General features: G+C 44.0%; 1 protein-coding gene across 1 annotated transcript in view; it reads left to right on the top strand.

Moving 5' to 3' along the window:
• LOC114028538 (immunoglobulin superfamily member 21) overlaps positions 1–15,723 on the top strand; it is a 161,730-nt gene that overhangs the window by 58,354 nt on the left and 87,653 nt on the right. The window lies entirely within an intron of this gene.

Raw genomic sequence — 15,723 nt, 5'->3', positions numbered from 1 at the left:
AAAGAAAGAAAGAAAGAAAGAAAGAAAGAAAGAAAGAAAGAAAGAAAAAGAAAGAAGGAAAGAAAAGAAAGAGAAAGAGAATGGAATCTACCACTATCAGTCAGTGAAATTGGCTTTGCTGGAAGAATTCTGGAAAAGGATGGTTGATGATTACCTAGAAAAGGAAGAGAGTAATTACAAAAAGTGAGGATGACTTCACCAAGAACTGGTCATACTACTAATAAAGCAATAATAATATCTAAAAATCATATAGGACTTTAAGATTTTCCAAGCACTTCACAAATAATATCTAATTTGATCCTCACAACAGTCCTGGGAGGCAGGTGCTATTATTATTCTCATTTTACAGAAGAGGGAACTGACGCATAGAGGTGTTAAGTGACTTGTTCGGGGTCATAGAGTTAGTAAGTGTCTAAGGGTAGATTTGAACTCAGATCTTCCCCATTCTAGACTCACGGATCTCTTTACAGCGCCACCTAACTTCTAGGCTAATCTCATTTCTTTGTTGACAGGGTTAGAAGGTAACCCCATTGGCCACATCCCTACTTTAAAGGAATCCTTTTCCACCAACCCCTACCCAAAAACAGCTGCCCAGCCTGGCATTTCAAGCCCCCCAAGATCTGTCTCCTGCCTACCTTCCCAGGGCTCTTTCATGCACTTTTTATATAGCAGCTAAACTGGGTTCTTGGCTGGTCCGTGAATTCAGCATTCCATTTCCAATCACTGCACCTTTATAGTATGCTGTGTCCCCCTGCACCCCATACTAGGAATGAACTACACTCCCCTTCTTCTCTACCTCTTAGACTCCTCGTCTTTCTTCAGGTCTCAACTCAGGCACCCCCTCCTCCATGAAGCCTTTCCTGATCACCACCACTCCCTTGCCCACTAAGGGCTAGTGCTTTCTGCCTCTTCTAGTTATATTGTATTTTTTTACTTATGTATGTGATACTTTTCACTCTCCTTAGTCTACAAGCTCCTTAAAGAAAAAAATCGTTGAGCGCTAGATCTGGAGTCAGGAAGACCTGAGTTCAAATCCGACCTCAGATAGTTACTAGCTGTGTGACCTTGGGAAAGTCATTTTCATCACTGTCTGCCTCAGTTTCCCCATCTGTAAAATGGGGGTAATAGCAGTACTTCCCTTGTCCCCAGGGTTTTCATAAAGATCAAATGAGATGATAATTGCAAAGCACTTAGCATAGAACCTGGCACAGAGAAGACACTATATAAATGTGTATTCCTTCCTTCTTGTCTTAGCGGTTCCAACACTTAGCAAAATGTCTGGCACATAAGTGCTTAGTTAACAAGCTCCTACTATGCTCCAGGCACTATGTTAAGGCTGAGAATATAAAGAAAGGCAAAAATAGTCCCTGCCCTCAAGGAGCTTACACTCTAATGAGGGAGACAATGGAGAAAGAACCAAGTGATACAAGATAAATCCAAGGTCACCTCAGAGAGTCACTAATAGTTGTTCAGAGAGGGGGAAAAAATGCCCCCTGGAGAAGGGGGTATTTGAAATACTTGAAGAAAGCCAGGGATTCTAAGAGGTGGAAGTGAGGAAGGAAAGCATTCCAGGCCTACGGGACAGCCAGTATAGAGATGTGAAGGACAGCAAAGTATAAGAAGGCTGGAAAGGTAGGAAGGGGCCACGTGGTGAAAGGCTTTGATTGCCAAACAAAGGAATTAATATTAATAAATGTTAATATAATTAATACACATTTATTGAGTTGTGTTGAGCTGAGTTGAGGAAATATTTTGTTATATTAGAGATTTGTTATTTTAATAAATGTTAATATAGTTAATAAATGTTTATTGAGTTGAATTTGTGGGGAAAATACTTTTTAAAACTTTTGGGAAAATCAAATTGATTCTGATTCCATTCTGTAATTGATTAATCATAACACTTTAGTGTGCTGTAAGAAATGTAAGCAACTACTATTATTCTTCTCCATTCCAAATATGGATCATTAGCCTTCCACTGAGGGATGAAGAAGGCAGGCCAGACTTAAGGAAGAACCCAGTCATGCTCATCCAGCAGTGGGATGGTCACTTATGTGACCTCCTTTTTTAGGCAATTTGAACTGCCCTTGACCAGTCTCCTGAAAGCTTTAACCAATGCCTGTGCCAGGGAACCATGCCACCCAGCCAAGCAGCCAAGAGTTGACACCCAAACATACTTGTGGATTTATTTGTGCTGAAGAATCTTCTCTGTGATGCCCTGTGAGGAACCTCCTTCATCCTAGAAAGACCCCAGTTAGTTCACCAATCCCAGATTTTCTTTCCTTGAGCTTCTAAGAAATGGAACATTGCTAGTTGCTTTATAAGCCCATGGTATGATGGAAGAAAGTGCTAGATTTAGAGTCAGCAACTTGGATTAGAACCCAGGCACTGCCATGTAATTACCTGCGTGACCTCAAAGCTAAGTGGGCAATTCTTTTAACTACTCTAGGCCTCTAGGATTTGTAAAAGGAGAGTGTCGGGCTATGATAATATCTGATATCCCTTCTAGCTTTAAAATTCAATGTTCAAATACTTCCTCTTCTAATATACTTTCCAAATCTAGGTTCCAAGCCCCCACCCAGCTCTGACATTCTGTGTTCTAAGGGCCCTTCCAACCCTGACATTTTGTATCTAACATTCTTTAGCTAAAATCTCTTCCAGATCTAACATTATATGGTCAAAGTGTAGCAGGAACCATCCTATGGAATATGCATGGGGGTGAGCCAATGGCTTTTCACCTTCCAGTGGGCCCCAAGGCACTGGCCCATCCCCATACGCGCTCCATGAGATGGCCCCTGTTACATAAAGGACCTTCTAACTCTAACATTCTGTGTGCTAAGGTCCCTTCCAGAGCAAACCATCTATGTTCTAACATTCTCTTTTCTAAGTTCCCTTCCAGCTCAATCATTCTGTGATCTTGTGACTCGTAGATAATTATTACTGGGATACAGAGAAAAACCTCTTTCCCACTCTGGAGGAGGGAAGGCTCACTAAGTAGACTCTGGAATCAGTAGGACAGTCATTTAGTAAAACAACATATTGGATTATGCTTGGCCCCTGCACTCTTGTGTAAGAGGCATCTCCTTTAATGGACAATTTTAACTTCTCCTGCCCAGAGTCTTCTGAAAATAGTAACTAATACCCTGGCATTGCTATTGGTCTGGACGTGCCCAGATCACCTAACATGGAGCTAATCTGCATCTAACATGGAGGCTACCCCTACACACATGGTATGGGATGAAGAGTGCCTCCATGTTAGGCTATATGGACATGCCCAGGAAAACCCCTCAGGGTGCCACCATATTAGGTGATCTGGCTATGCTCCAAGGGCCCCTTATCATAATATAGCATTATAGTAAGCAAAAGTGGCTCCCTGGCAGTTGAGTTGGCAGATTTCAGTAATCTTTTTAAAGCATCCTTGGACAAATCACTTCACCTGTTAGGGCCATGGTTTCTTCATTTGTAAAATGAAGGGGATTGAGGGGACTGCAAACATAATATGAATCAACTCTGTGTGTGTATGTGTGTGTATGCACTTGAAATATTATTGTTGTACATATACATATATAACATGCATGTTTTATGTTATGTTATATTATGTTGTATTATGTTACGTTATGATATATCACGTATCATATTATATTCACATACATCCATACCTATATGTGTGTGTGTGTTTGTGTATAGGAACTAAGAAAGTGACTATGATCTGAGTGTGAGCTGAGAGAAGCCCAGTGTCCAGAATGCATAAAGTGATTGTCCCCTTATCTTCTGCCCTGGCAGGACCAGGTCTTCTGGAGGTTTGTGTCTCCTTCTTCAGGGCCACATTTTAGGGAGGATATTTACTAACAAAGTGACAGGTGTCAAAAGGAATATCAGTAGCAGGGTGAGTGTGAGGGGGACCATGCCATACAAGGATGGGCTGAAGTAAATGGAGTTGTCTATCGCAGAGAAGAAAAGATGTAGGGAGGTTATGGCTGTCTCCAAAGATTTGCAGGACTGAGAAAGGGAAGACTTTTAAATGTTGCCTCTGAGGGGAGTTGAGTCCCCATCCCTGGAGGATGCCAGCTGAGGCCTGGATGCTCACTTGCTTGAGATGCTCTGAAGGGGATTCTTGCTGAAGTAAAGGTTAAACTGGATGACTTCTGAGGTCCCTTGCATCCCTGCAGTTCTGTGATCCTGTCAGTCTTAATGGACCAGCTCAAAGGGGCCACTAGTCTGAGGAGGGAGAGACAGACCCTCTCCCAGGCAGCTCCCAGTGTGAGAGAAGTCCCTGGTCACTCTTGATTCACCTTTAGACAGTGTGACCAGTAAGGTTCCAAAATGAATCAATGACAATGTGAAGAGGAAAAAGTTTCCATGGAAACAGCGAGAGACTGAAGAAGGGAGGCCCAGAAGGGGTGGGGTAGGAGAGAAGGAGCCCCAAAATAATGGATCTGGGAGCAGAAGAGAAAGCCAAGGGCAGAAGGCCAGAGGAGAGAGAGAGAGAGTCAAGAAAGCATGGAGTGGACAACAGTGCTGGGCTTAGGCTTCTGAAAGGCACTGCAAGGCCAAGAGACATGTCCAGCAATAAGAACCAGATGCTGATTTAGCATCTTATGTGGGCTTGGCACTGTGGGGATATAAACCCAGCATTCCTGGCCTCCCAGAGTTCACAAGCTAGTTGGGGAGAGAAGCCATACATAGCAGTGAAGTTAAATAGCAACAGAAATGTGGAATGTCAGAGCTAGGAGGGCCTTAGAACACAAGATATCAGAGCTGGGAGGGCCCCTTAGAACATAGAATGTTAGGACTAGATGAGACCTTTGGACATAGAATGTCAGAACTAGAAAGGATCTTAAGTATCACCCAGTCCAAGCCCTTCATTTTGCAGACAAAGAAACTGAGTCTCAGAGAATTCAACTTTTTTCCCAAAAGTCAAACAGCAAATTAATAACAGTTTGGAGACCAGAACCCAGTTTTCAAAATTTTTAAACCAGGACTTTTCCTCCTCCCTCCCTCCCTCCCCAACCTTCTACTCATGCAAGAGTTTCAATAATCAAACGCCTGTCAGGCTGGAAGGCCTCATGAGGGTAGGGTAGGAGACAAAAACCCCTTGCCTCCCAAGCCCACCTCACCCTTCTTCAAGTCCCAGAAGACCAGTGAGAGGGAGGAGGAGAGGAAGGCAGTGATGCAGAGTGTCACTTGGGGACCAGAACCGACCAGGGCCAGAATGCGTTTCCAATGGGTCACTACAGCTCAGGGCACAGCATAATGAGCCGTTGGTAATGGAACAGCATCAGTCAGGCTGCTAATTATAATGGAATGGCATTAGCTCTAAACTGTTATAATTGTAGTGGAAAATACCTTAAGATGGAGTAGCCAGGCCCTGTTCTGGGGATCTGAACCCAAAGGCCTTGAGAGGCACCAAGGCCAAATCAGGGCTGGTGGGGAAGGAGAGGGCACCCCAAGGTGTCAGTCATGTTTGCATCCTTTCCCTTCCTCCCCCACTTTGGGGTCCTAGTCTACCTTTCCAACAGCCCAGCTTTCATCAGATGCCATAGATGTTTGCATCCACCGAGCAGCTTGTTATAAGAATATTTGTAAGTCAGAATAACAACATTGGGTTTTTTGCAAATCTGCCCTCAAAAGAAGAGTAAATGAAAACCTTCTGGGTTCTTGGGATAATCAGGTCCACTGGTCCTACCAAATTTCCCTCCCAATGTCCTGTCAAACCTCTTCACCCTCCAACAACTCCTGGCCTGGGCTCTTCTGTCCTCACCGGCCTCACAGACAAGTGCTTGACTGCACTGACCCTGTTTGAATCTTCCAGGTGGGCAATGCCCTCTGCACCCAGGCCCTAGGTTTAACAATAGGATCACAGCTCTGTAACTGAAAAGAACTTCAGAGCCCATCTAGCCTGGCCCCCTCATTTCACAGAGAAGGAACCTGAGGTCCCGGGAACTTCAGTGCCATGTCCAAGATCTTCAGTGTTGTTGGATTAAACGGCTCCAAAGGCCCCTTCCGGGACTAGATCTACGATCTGTGATCCTGTAAGACGCCAGTTAGAATGTCTTGGTCAGAGAAGTCACCAGGATAATGACTGGGACCACATGGCAGTTGCCTGTCATGTGCCTTCCAGTAGGAATGTTAGCTCTGATTTGATCGATGTTCCCAAAACAAGAGGTGGAAAGTGATCGGTGGCAGGGCAGAAGACGGGATGTGGTATATGGGACATGGTCTAGATAGAGCTGGTTAAATAAACTTGTGCTCATTCTCTCACCAATTAGGATGACTCCAGGGGCTTTAGGGAATTGCAAGCTCAATATAAGTCAACACTATGATACGACCTCCCAGAAATCAAATGTGATTTTGTGTTGCATTAAGAGAAATATCGTTTTCAGGAATAAGGAGGATGTCTCCTCCCCTTCACGGCTAAATTCCTTGGGGAAGCCATCTACACTAGGTGCCCTTACTTCTCTTCGTTCTTACTTCTAATCCCTTAGCAGTCTGGCTTCCAACCCCATCATTCAGCTAAAACTATTTTTCCCCAAATTACCAATGCTCCTGTAATTGCCCAATCAAATGGTCTTCTCTCGATCCTCATCCTTCTTGACCTCTCTGCAGCATTTGAGTCCATCAGTCACTTTCTTCTGTTCGCCCTCTCCCTAGACTTTCATAGCACTACTCGCTCCTTGTTCTTCTATTGGGCCCTCTCATTCTCCTTTGCCAACTCTTCACCCAGGTCACACCCACTGTAGGTTCTGTTCTGGGCCCTCTTCTCTTTTCTCTCTATACATTTCCCTTGGTGATCTCAACTCCCACGGACCCCATTGTTATCACTATGCAAATGATTCCCAAATGCGTGTATCCAGCCACAGTATCATTCCTGAGCTCCAGTCCCACATCACCAACTGCCTTTTGGGCATCTCAAGTTGAATGTCCCAAAAGCATCTAAAATTCAACACATCCGAAATAGAATTCGTTATCTTCCCCCTCCTCAACCCTTCTCTTATCCCACCTTCCCTGTTACTCTCCAAGTCACTCAGGCTCCTAGCCTTGGTGTTATTCTTGACTTCTCCATCGTACTCACCCCCCATATCTAATCGGTTGACAAATATTGTCATTTCTACCTTCACAATATCTATCGTACATACATCCTTGTCCCCGCTCACACAACCACAGCCCTAGGTCAGGTGCCCATCATCTCTACTCTGTATTATGGAGATGCCCTTTAAACTGGTCTCCCACAAATCTCTCCCCACTCCAATTCATCCTCCATTCAGCAGCCAACATGTAGGTCTGACCGTGTCACTCTTATGATCACAAGCTTCAGAGGTTCCCTATTACCTCTTGGTGTTGGTCATTTGTTTCTGTTGTGTCTGACTCTCTGGGACCCCATTTGGCATTTTCTTGGCAGAGATCCTGGAGTGGTTTGTCATTTCCTTCTCCAGCTCATTTTACAGATGAGGAAACTGAGGCCAACAGGGTGAAGTGACTTGCCCAGGGTCACACAGCTAGTAAATATCTGAGGCCAGAGGCCCAGCACTCTTATCTATTGCACTACCTAGATGCTCCAATTGCCTCTAGGATCAAAGATTAATACTCTAATTAATTAATTTAACTAATTAAAGCCCCTAATAACCTGGCCCCTTCCTCCCTTTCCAGTCCTCTTATTCTCATCCTTACACTGTATTCTATAGTGCTGGCCTACCTGCAATTCCATCTTCCATCTCTACCTTTGTACTAGCTGTCTGCCATACCCAGAATGCTCTAATCCCTCACCTTCATCTCTTAGTTTTTCTTACTGCCTTCAAGACTCAACTCAAATCCTACCTTCTCTAGGAGGCCATCCTTGGTCCCCGCTTCTTTGCTCAGATTATCTTCCATCTCCTCTCAGTCTCTGTTTCTGTCTGTCTCTGTCTCTCTGTCTCTCTCTCATTCACTCACTCTCTCTCTCCATATGTGTATAAGTAACTATATTTACCTAGTTGTTTTACATGTTGTCTTCCCCGTTAGAATGTAGGCTCTTTGAGGGCAGGAGACCATGAATTTGCCTTTCTTACATTCCCAACACTTAGCCCGTAATAAGAAAACAAATGCTTGTTGACTTAATAGGCTCACTGTTGTCTGACTCAGGCAGATCACATATGGATTGTTGTGCTTAGTTCTAGGTACCATAGTTTAGCAAAGGCATTGATAAGCCAAACTGGAGAACATCTGGGGGGAAGGTAACTGGGACAGTGAAGGGTTTTCAATCCATGCCATTTAAGGAGGGTGACCAGGATGGTGAGAGGATTGAGTATCCACATAAGGATCCATTGAAGAACCTGGAAATATTTGGCCTGGAGAATGTCTGCATCTCTATAGTCATGACTGCAGTCTATAGAGAGACAATGTGATCTAGTCAATAGGGCAATGGACTTGGAGTCAGGAAGATCTGGGTTCATATTCCATCTTACTAGCTGGGTAAACCTGGACAAGTCATAACTTCTCTGGTTCTCGGTTACTTCATCTATAAAATGAGGAAGATGGGTGGATAGATGATGAGTTCAAAGGTGCCTTCTTAGTTTAAATCTGTGATCACTTGATCTCTGAGCCTGTAAGCATCTGAGAGTTTGGTATGTGAAAATGGGATAGGGCAGAACCTGGTTCTATGAGTTGAAATTCCAAAGTGGAGAGTACGGAATAGGCATGAATAAAAGCTTCCTGACAATTAATGGAGAAGAAAATAGCAAAATAGCAAACTGCTCCAGTATCTCTGCCAAGAAAACCCAAATGGGGTCATGGAGAGTCGGAAATGACTGAAACAACTCAGCAACAATTAGCGATGGCTAAAAGTGGAATGGGCAGCTTCATATGCCTCCCTCCCCCCACCACTGAAGATTTGAGTAAAGACCAGATGATCACGTGTGTTTGCTAGAAAGTGAATTCTTTTTAGGGTCCTGAGGTGGATGGCTATGGAGGTCCCTTCCAAATCTGAAATTCTATGATATGGAGGCATCATCTTTGCCAGCCCCTGATAGTACTGTATTATTGGATAGTACTGTAGTATTGGATTTCATGGGCCTCCAAGGTAGAAAGTAGAGATTGTCAAGTCTAACCTTTATTTTTCAGAGGGGGAAATTAAGGCTCAAAAAGAAGTGCCTTGCACAAGGTCACACAAACTAGCTCAAGTGGCATTCGATCTTCTGATGCCAATTCCAGTGTGCTCGATTAATGGGAGATCAGGGGGACAGTGCAAGAAGACAGCAGTAGGCCCTCCCTAGAGCAAGATTCTCCAGCTAGATTGGGAGTCAGGAGACCTGGGAGTCCTTATTCTGTACTTACTCACTATAGATCCTCAGACGTGTCCCCTCATTTCTCTGAGCCTCAGTTTCCTCATCTGTAAAATCAGGTTGCTAGTACTTTCTACTTTCCAAGTCTATCAGGATGAATGTAAAAAATATTTTGATGACTGTATTCCAATTGGTTTCCTTTGTAATATTATGTATTTTATTTTATGCACTTAAAACATGATTCTGAGAAGGAGTCCATTGACCTCACCAGATTGCCAAAAGGGTCTAGGAACTGAAAATGGTTAGAACCCTTTGTTTTAGTTTACACACTCCATGAGGGAAAGGATTGTCTTATCTAAATATACAAAGCTTAGCAAACTGTTGTCTCCCTCTGTCAGGATGGAAGATTCCCTGAGTGTATGCACTTGTAATTTTGTATCCCCTGATATATTGCATATTTTCAATATACGCTTTTACCATTCATTCATTCTCATGTCATGGGTTAGGCATCCCACCCTAACTGCCCTAAGCCTGTGAGTTCCAGGCAAGGGCACCTGGGAAAGGCAGGGAGTTGTAGCTAAACACTGGGCTCTGCCACAGGAGCAAAGCAAACAGTACTAAACTACCTGGCTGTTGAGAGGGCTATCCACAAATTGCTATTCCAAGTGCCTCATTAGCACACATTTCAGCAGCACTTTGGAGCTATCAGAGACATCTGGGGCATTTTTTATTAGGGCTGACTGGCCACCTCCCCATTTCCCCCCCCCCAGGTAAGATTGAGCAGCTGGGCACTGAGGGCTTGGATGGCAGCCCAGGGCACAGGCCCCTGAACCAGGTGGGACGAAGGAAGGGAAAGGCCCCATCCCCAGCCTTCACAAGTCATCTTAGTGTGGCCCACATTCTGCTATTTCCTCAGGGTTTACAAAGCATTTTACATAATCTGCACCCGCGGTTATTTTTTTAAAATAGACAGTCAAGAATCCATACCAGAGAAGAGCTATAAATATGAGCCATAAACACTTTTATTCAGTCAATCAAAAAAACATTTATTAGGCATCAACTATACGCCAGGAACTATACTACTAATAAAAGCTAGAGGTTTATATAGCACTTACACAAATCTCCTTTGCTCCTCGCAATAACCCTGGCTGTTGATATCATCACCCTGATATTATTATAATGATACCAGCCCTGATATGGTTATTACAGTGGTATCCACTCTGATATCATTATCTCCATTTTACAGATGAGGCAATTGAAGTAGAGAGAGGTCAAGTTATTCGTCCAGGGTCACAAAGCTAAGTCCAAGACAAAATTTAAACTCAGATCTTTCCGACGGCAGGTCTGTCACTCAATACGCTAAGCCACTTAGCTGCCTAGGGGCTGGGGATAGAGACAGAAGAAAATAACCCTTGTCTTCAAGGCACTTATATGCTACTCGAGAAATACAGCATAAACACGGATAGCTAACTCTTATACTAAATAAATGCACAGTGATCTGGCAAGGGGCAGCTAGGCGGCTCAGTGGATAGAGCATCAGGCCTGGGGTCAGGAAGAGCTGAGGTCAAATCTTGCCTCAGACACTTAGTAGCTGTGTGTGAGCCTGGGCAAGTCCCTTAACTCTGCCTCAGTTTCCTCATCTGTCAAATGAGCTGGAGAAGGAAATGGCAAACTACTCTAGTCTCTTTGCCAAGAAAACCCCAAATAGAGTCACGCAGAGATGGAAACAACTGAAAAATTACTGAACTAGTATAGTTAGCCTTGAAAGATAGACTGGAGCAAGCCTATCAAAGACTTTAAATGCCAACACAAGTGTTTCTATTTTATCCTAGAGGCAACAGGGAGCCAGAGAAGCCTCTTGAGAAGGGGAATAATAAGAATAAAATAATAATAATAATAATAACAAATATTTAGATAGCACTTTGATATTTAAAAAGTGATTTCTGTATGAAGTCTCATTTGATCCTCACAATGACCCTGTAAGACTGGTGAGGTCATAGTTTCATGAGGGGCTGTCCTCCTCACCAGCAGCCTTGCTGCTCTCCTTCCTCCCCCCCCCCCCCCCCCCCCCCCCCCCCGCCATGTCCCCATCCTGGATTTCAAGCTTCCCTTTTTATTTTGTCTTCAGGTTATTAGAATGTAAGCTCCCTGAGGGTAAGGACAACATTGCTTCCTTGTATCTGTGCCTGGCACATAGTAGGTGCTTACTAACCACTTTCTATATCTACTCAGTTGTTTTTATCCTCATTTTACAGATGAGGAAACTTGAGTCTGAGGGAGGTTAAATGATTTGCTTAGGGTCGCAGAGACAGGAATGACATGGTCAGAAGTATACTTTAAGAACATATTTTTGGCAGCTGCCATAGAGAGATTAAAGAAAGGAGAAACTGGAATCCAGGAGACCAATTAGCAGGCTTTTGAAATAGTCTGGGAGAAAGGTGATAAGGGATAAAACTGGGGTGGTTGTGGCTGGAGTAGAGAGAAAAGGGTTTGAGAATTTGCGTGAAGGTAGAATCAACAGTAACTTACTGGCCATGAGAGGTAGGTGAATGGAGGTGAGCAGGGATGACTCCTAGGGTGCAAGTCTGGGTGACTAGAAGAATGACTGGTGGTGCCCTACAAAGAAACAGGGAAGTTGGGAGGTTTTGGGAAAGGATAATGAGTTCTGTTTTGGAGACATTGAACTTGAGATGCCTAAGGGGCGCCCAGGTGGAGATGTCTGGCAGGCATTTGGAGATGCCAGGCTAGAGTTCAGAAGAGAGGTGAGGGCTAGATATGGAGACTTGAGTCACCTGCATAGAGATGATAATTGAACCATTAGGGACTGAGGGGATCACCAAAGGGAAGAGTGTCAAGAAAAGAGAGGAGAGAGCCCTTGGCAACACTTCTGCCTAGAGGTTGGAACATGGGTGATGACCCTGCAAAGAAGAGTAAGAAGGGTCAGTCAGACAGACAAGAAGAGCACCATCAGTGGGGTGGGCTTCTGGGAGGAGGGTGTGGTCAACAGTGTTAAACACTGCATGGAGATCAAGATGGACAAGGACTGAGAAAAGGCCATTGAATTTAGCTAAACAGAAAGTTACTCAGACAGCAAGTAAGTGGAAGCTCTGGGATAAACCAGGTCATCTGTTGCCACATCCTGTATCTCCCTTCCTTCTCTTGGCCAAACCAGACTACTATCTGTCCCCCGTTGTCCTTTCACCCATCTTCACCTGGCCCTTTGCTTATGCCCTGCCTATGCCTGGGATGGACTCCTCACCTCTCTCCTTTAAAGTCCCTTTGCTTCAAAGCAGAACACAGATGCCCCCACTTCCATGGAAGCCCTCCATGATCCCTCTTCCCCACTGCACCTGTACACACACCCAGGTGAATGTAATCTCTCAAACCTCAAAGCTTTGGTGATACTACACCTAGATTTCTCCTTCATTCCCTGTGTCAAAATCAGGGTTATCCTAGAGCCAGAGCCGATTGTTAAATTTTCAGTGTGAATGCTTACACCTCAGAAATCAATAAATGCTACAAATCCCTGTTTGATCCAATGTTTGTTGATTGACTAGACTTAAGAAAGCAATGGAGAGAATGTTAATCATGCAAATTAAACTGAAAAGTTTGTTGGGCATATATTCCTGCTTCCCCTAGAAAGCTGGTTGTTAAACATTTACCAGCACACCCCCGTCACAATTATATGTGGACTTATTCTTCCCCTCCATAAAACATAAGCTCCTTGGGACTATCACTGGATCATCTCAGAAGCCATCTATTCCAGGCCCCCTCAATATCTATGAGGAAACAGAAGCTAAGTGATTTGCCCAAAGACACACAAGTTTTAAGTATGTGGGATTTGAACCCAGATTCTCTGACTCCAAATCCATCAATTCCTTCTACTTCATTGTGTCTCTGTTATCACCAGCCCGTAGCACAGTGCTTTGAACACAGTAACTACATAACACACACTCATTGAATTGACTTAACTTTAAAAAAAAATTCACAGATGTGGAAACTGAGGCTCAAAAGAGCCCAGCTATTTAGTGAAAGAATCAGGACTCTGCCAGGTCTCTGGCTTCCAAGTTCAGGACTCTTCATTGTTTCCTGTCTCTCATGCACTATAATCTCCTTAGACTGGGGAGAGGAGGACCAAGAGACAGCGAAATGACATTAATTTCGATTTGTGATCATTTCAAGAGGTTGGCTAAGCAAATGAGCCATGGGAAGGTTGCTGGGGACAGGATTAACCTACTTAAGAGAACAGACAGCTTCCCTGCACTTAAGACCTTTTTCCTCCCCTCACCTCCTAGGGAAAAAAAAAGAAAAGAAAAGTCACCATTTTTAGTCCCAAAAATTAGGACTCTCCCCTCTGAGAAGACAAAGAGAATCTGATCAAAGTCTCCACGACCATGAAAAGTGTTTGAGAGCGAGTGAACACAGGCCTGCTCACCAAACCCCAGATCCGAGAGCAAGAGCCTTGCCAGGAAGAGGGATGGATGCGGTTTTCAGGAAATCAAAGGCTGTTCTACTTACTCAGTGGGGAGTAGCCATAGGGGACTCGTTACCCTGAAGGCTTGTACAGGATAGAAATAGAAACATGCTCAAGAATAGGTTGGAGAGATTCCTGGACAATAGACGTAGGATGAGTTTCATCCCATTGCTGTGCGGCTTCCCTTCAGGCATTCTGTGTCCCCATCAAACTGGCCAACTTCAGATCATAGGACCGTAGCCTCAGATCAAGAAGAGACCTCGGAAGTCACTTAGTACAAACCTCTCGTTTTACACCTGAAGATGCTGGGGCCTAGATTGGTGAAGAGCCTCATCCAAACTCACACAGGTGGTAGCAAGCAAAGGAGTCAGAATTTGGACCTAGGTCAGGGGTGGGGAAGTTTGGACTGAATCCAAACTTCACAGAACAAATCCCCTTAGTAAAAGGATTTGTTCTGTAAAACTTGGACTCAGTCAAAAGGCCACACTCAAGGACCTAGAAGGCCACATGTGGCCTCAAGGCTGCAGCTTCCCCACCCCTGACCTAGGCCATCAAGCTCCAAACCCAGGACTCCTATACTGTTTCCTAAGAAATCTCCTATACCCGGCGTCTCCCATCCAACCACTAAAGCCAACCCTGCTTAGCTTCCTAAACCGGAAGTATCCAGGGTGTTTAAGAGAAGTTAAAAATGTTCCTTTAATTCATTCATTCGACAAGCATTCTTTTTCTTACTTTATTTTTTAAAATTAATTTATTTTGATTTATCAACAATCACTTCCATAAGCTTTTGAGTTTTAAATTTTTCCCCCCCTCTCTCCCCACCTCCCTCCCCAAGATGGCTCGCAATCTGATATAGGTTATACATATACATTCCTATTAAACATAATTTCACATTAGTCATGTTGTAAGGAAGAATTAGAACCAATAGAAGGAACCATCAGAAAGAGGAAACAAAACAAAACAGAAGAAAAAAGAGAGCAAATAGTATGCTCCGATCTGCATTCAAATCCATAGTTCTTTCTTTGGATGTGGATAGCATTTTCCATCATGAGGCCTTTGGAGATGTCTTAGATCCTGGTACTGCTGAGAAGGGTTAAGTCTATCAGTATTAGTCATTGCACAACGTGGCTGTTACTGTGTACAACGTTCTCCTGGTTCTGCTCATTTCACTCAGCATTAATCCATACAAGTCTTTCCAGGTTTTTCTGGAGTCCTCCAGCTCATCATTTCTTACAGCACAATAGTATTCCATTCCATTCATATACCACAACTTGTTCAGCCATTCCCCAATTGATGGGCATCCTGTTAATTTCCAATTCTTTGCCACCATAAAAAGAGCGGCTATGAATATTTTTGTATATGTGGGTCCTTTTCCCATTTGCATGATCTCTTTGGGATACAGCCCTAGAAGTGCTATTGCTGGGTCAAAGGAACAAGCATTCTTAAATCACCTACTATGTACCAGGCACTATATTGGATATTCTAAGACAAAAGGAGTACCTGCCCTCAAAAAGCTTACAGTACAACCACAATTTTGTAAGGACAACCCCAACCTTTGAAACAGACATTCTTTTTGGCAACCATGCCCCTCCCTGAAATTATCCATCAAGACTTCTGCCTAAGTGGACTCTTGGGTGGGCACTCTGTGGTGCTAATGACCTGTGGGAATGGGGAAGGGACTGGCAAGTTTCTTTGGTGTTCTTATATCCCAAATACAACCCAGCCATCGGAGAGCTTGAAGCAGACGCTGTGACTCCCTGTCAGGGATGCTACACATCCTGCAACTGGGAATGAGGTTAGACTCCCTGATCTTCTAGATTTAAAATGCTGAGTCCTCTGCCAATTCTGACATTTGGAAACCTGCATCCTCTCCCACCCCTCATCTTCTGTGTTCTAAGGCTCCTCTCAGCTCTCACAGTTTGTGTCCTAAGGGCCCTCCCAGCTCTGCCATTCTGTGTTCTAAGGGCCCTCTCAACTCTGACATCCTATGTTCTA

Source organism: Vombatus ursinus, unplaced genomic scaffold, assembly GCF_900497805.2.
Source record: "Vombatus ursinus unplaced genomic scaffold, bare-nosed wombat genome assembly UNPS02014884.1, whole genome shotgun sequence".
Lineage (NCBI taxonomy): Eukaryota > Metazoa > Chordata > Mammalia > Diprotodontia > Vombatidae > Vombatus > Vombatus ursinus.
Note: the sequence above shows the minus strand (reverse complement) of the source record. Positions and strands in the feature narration are given on the sequence as shown.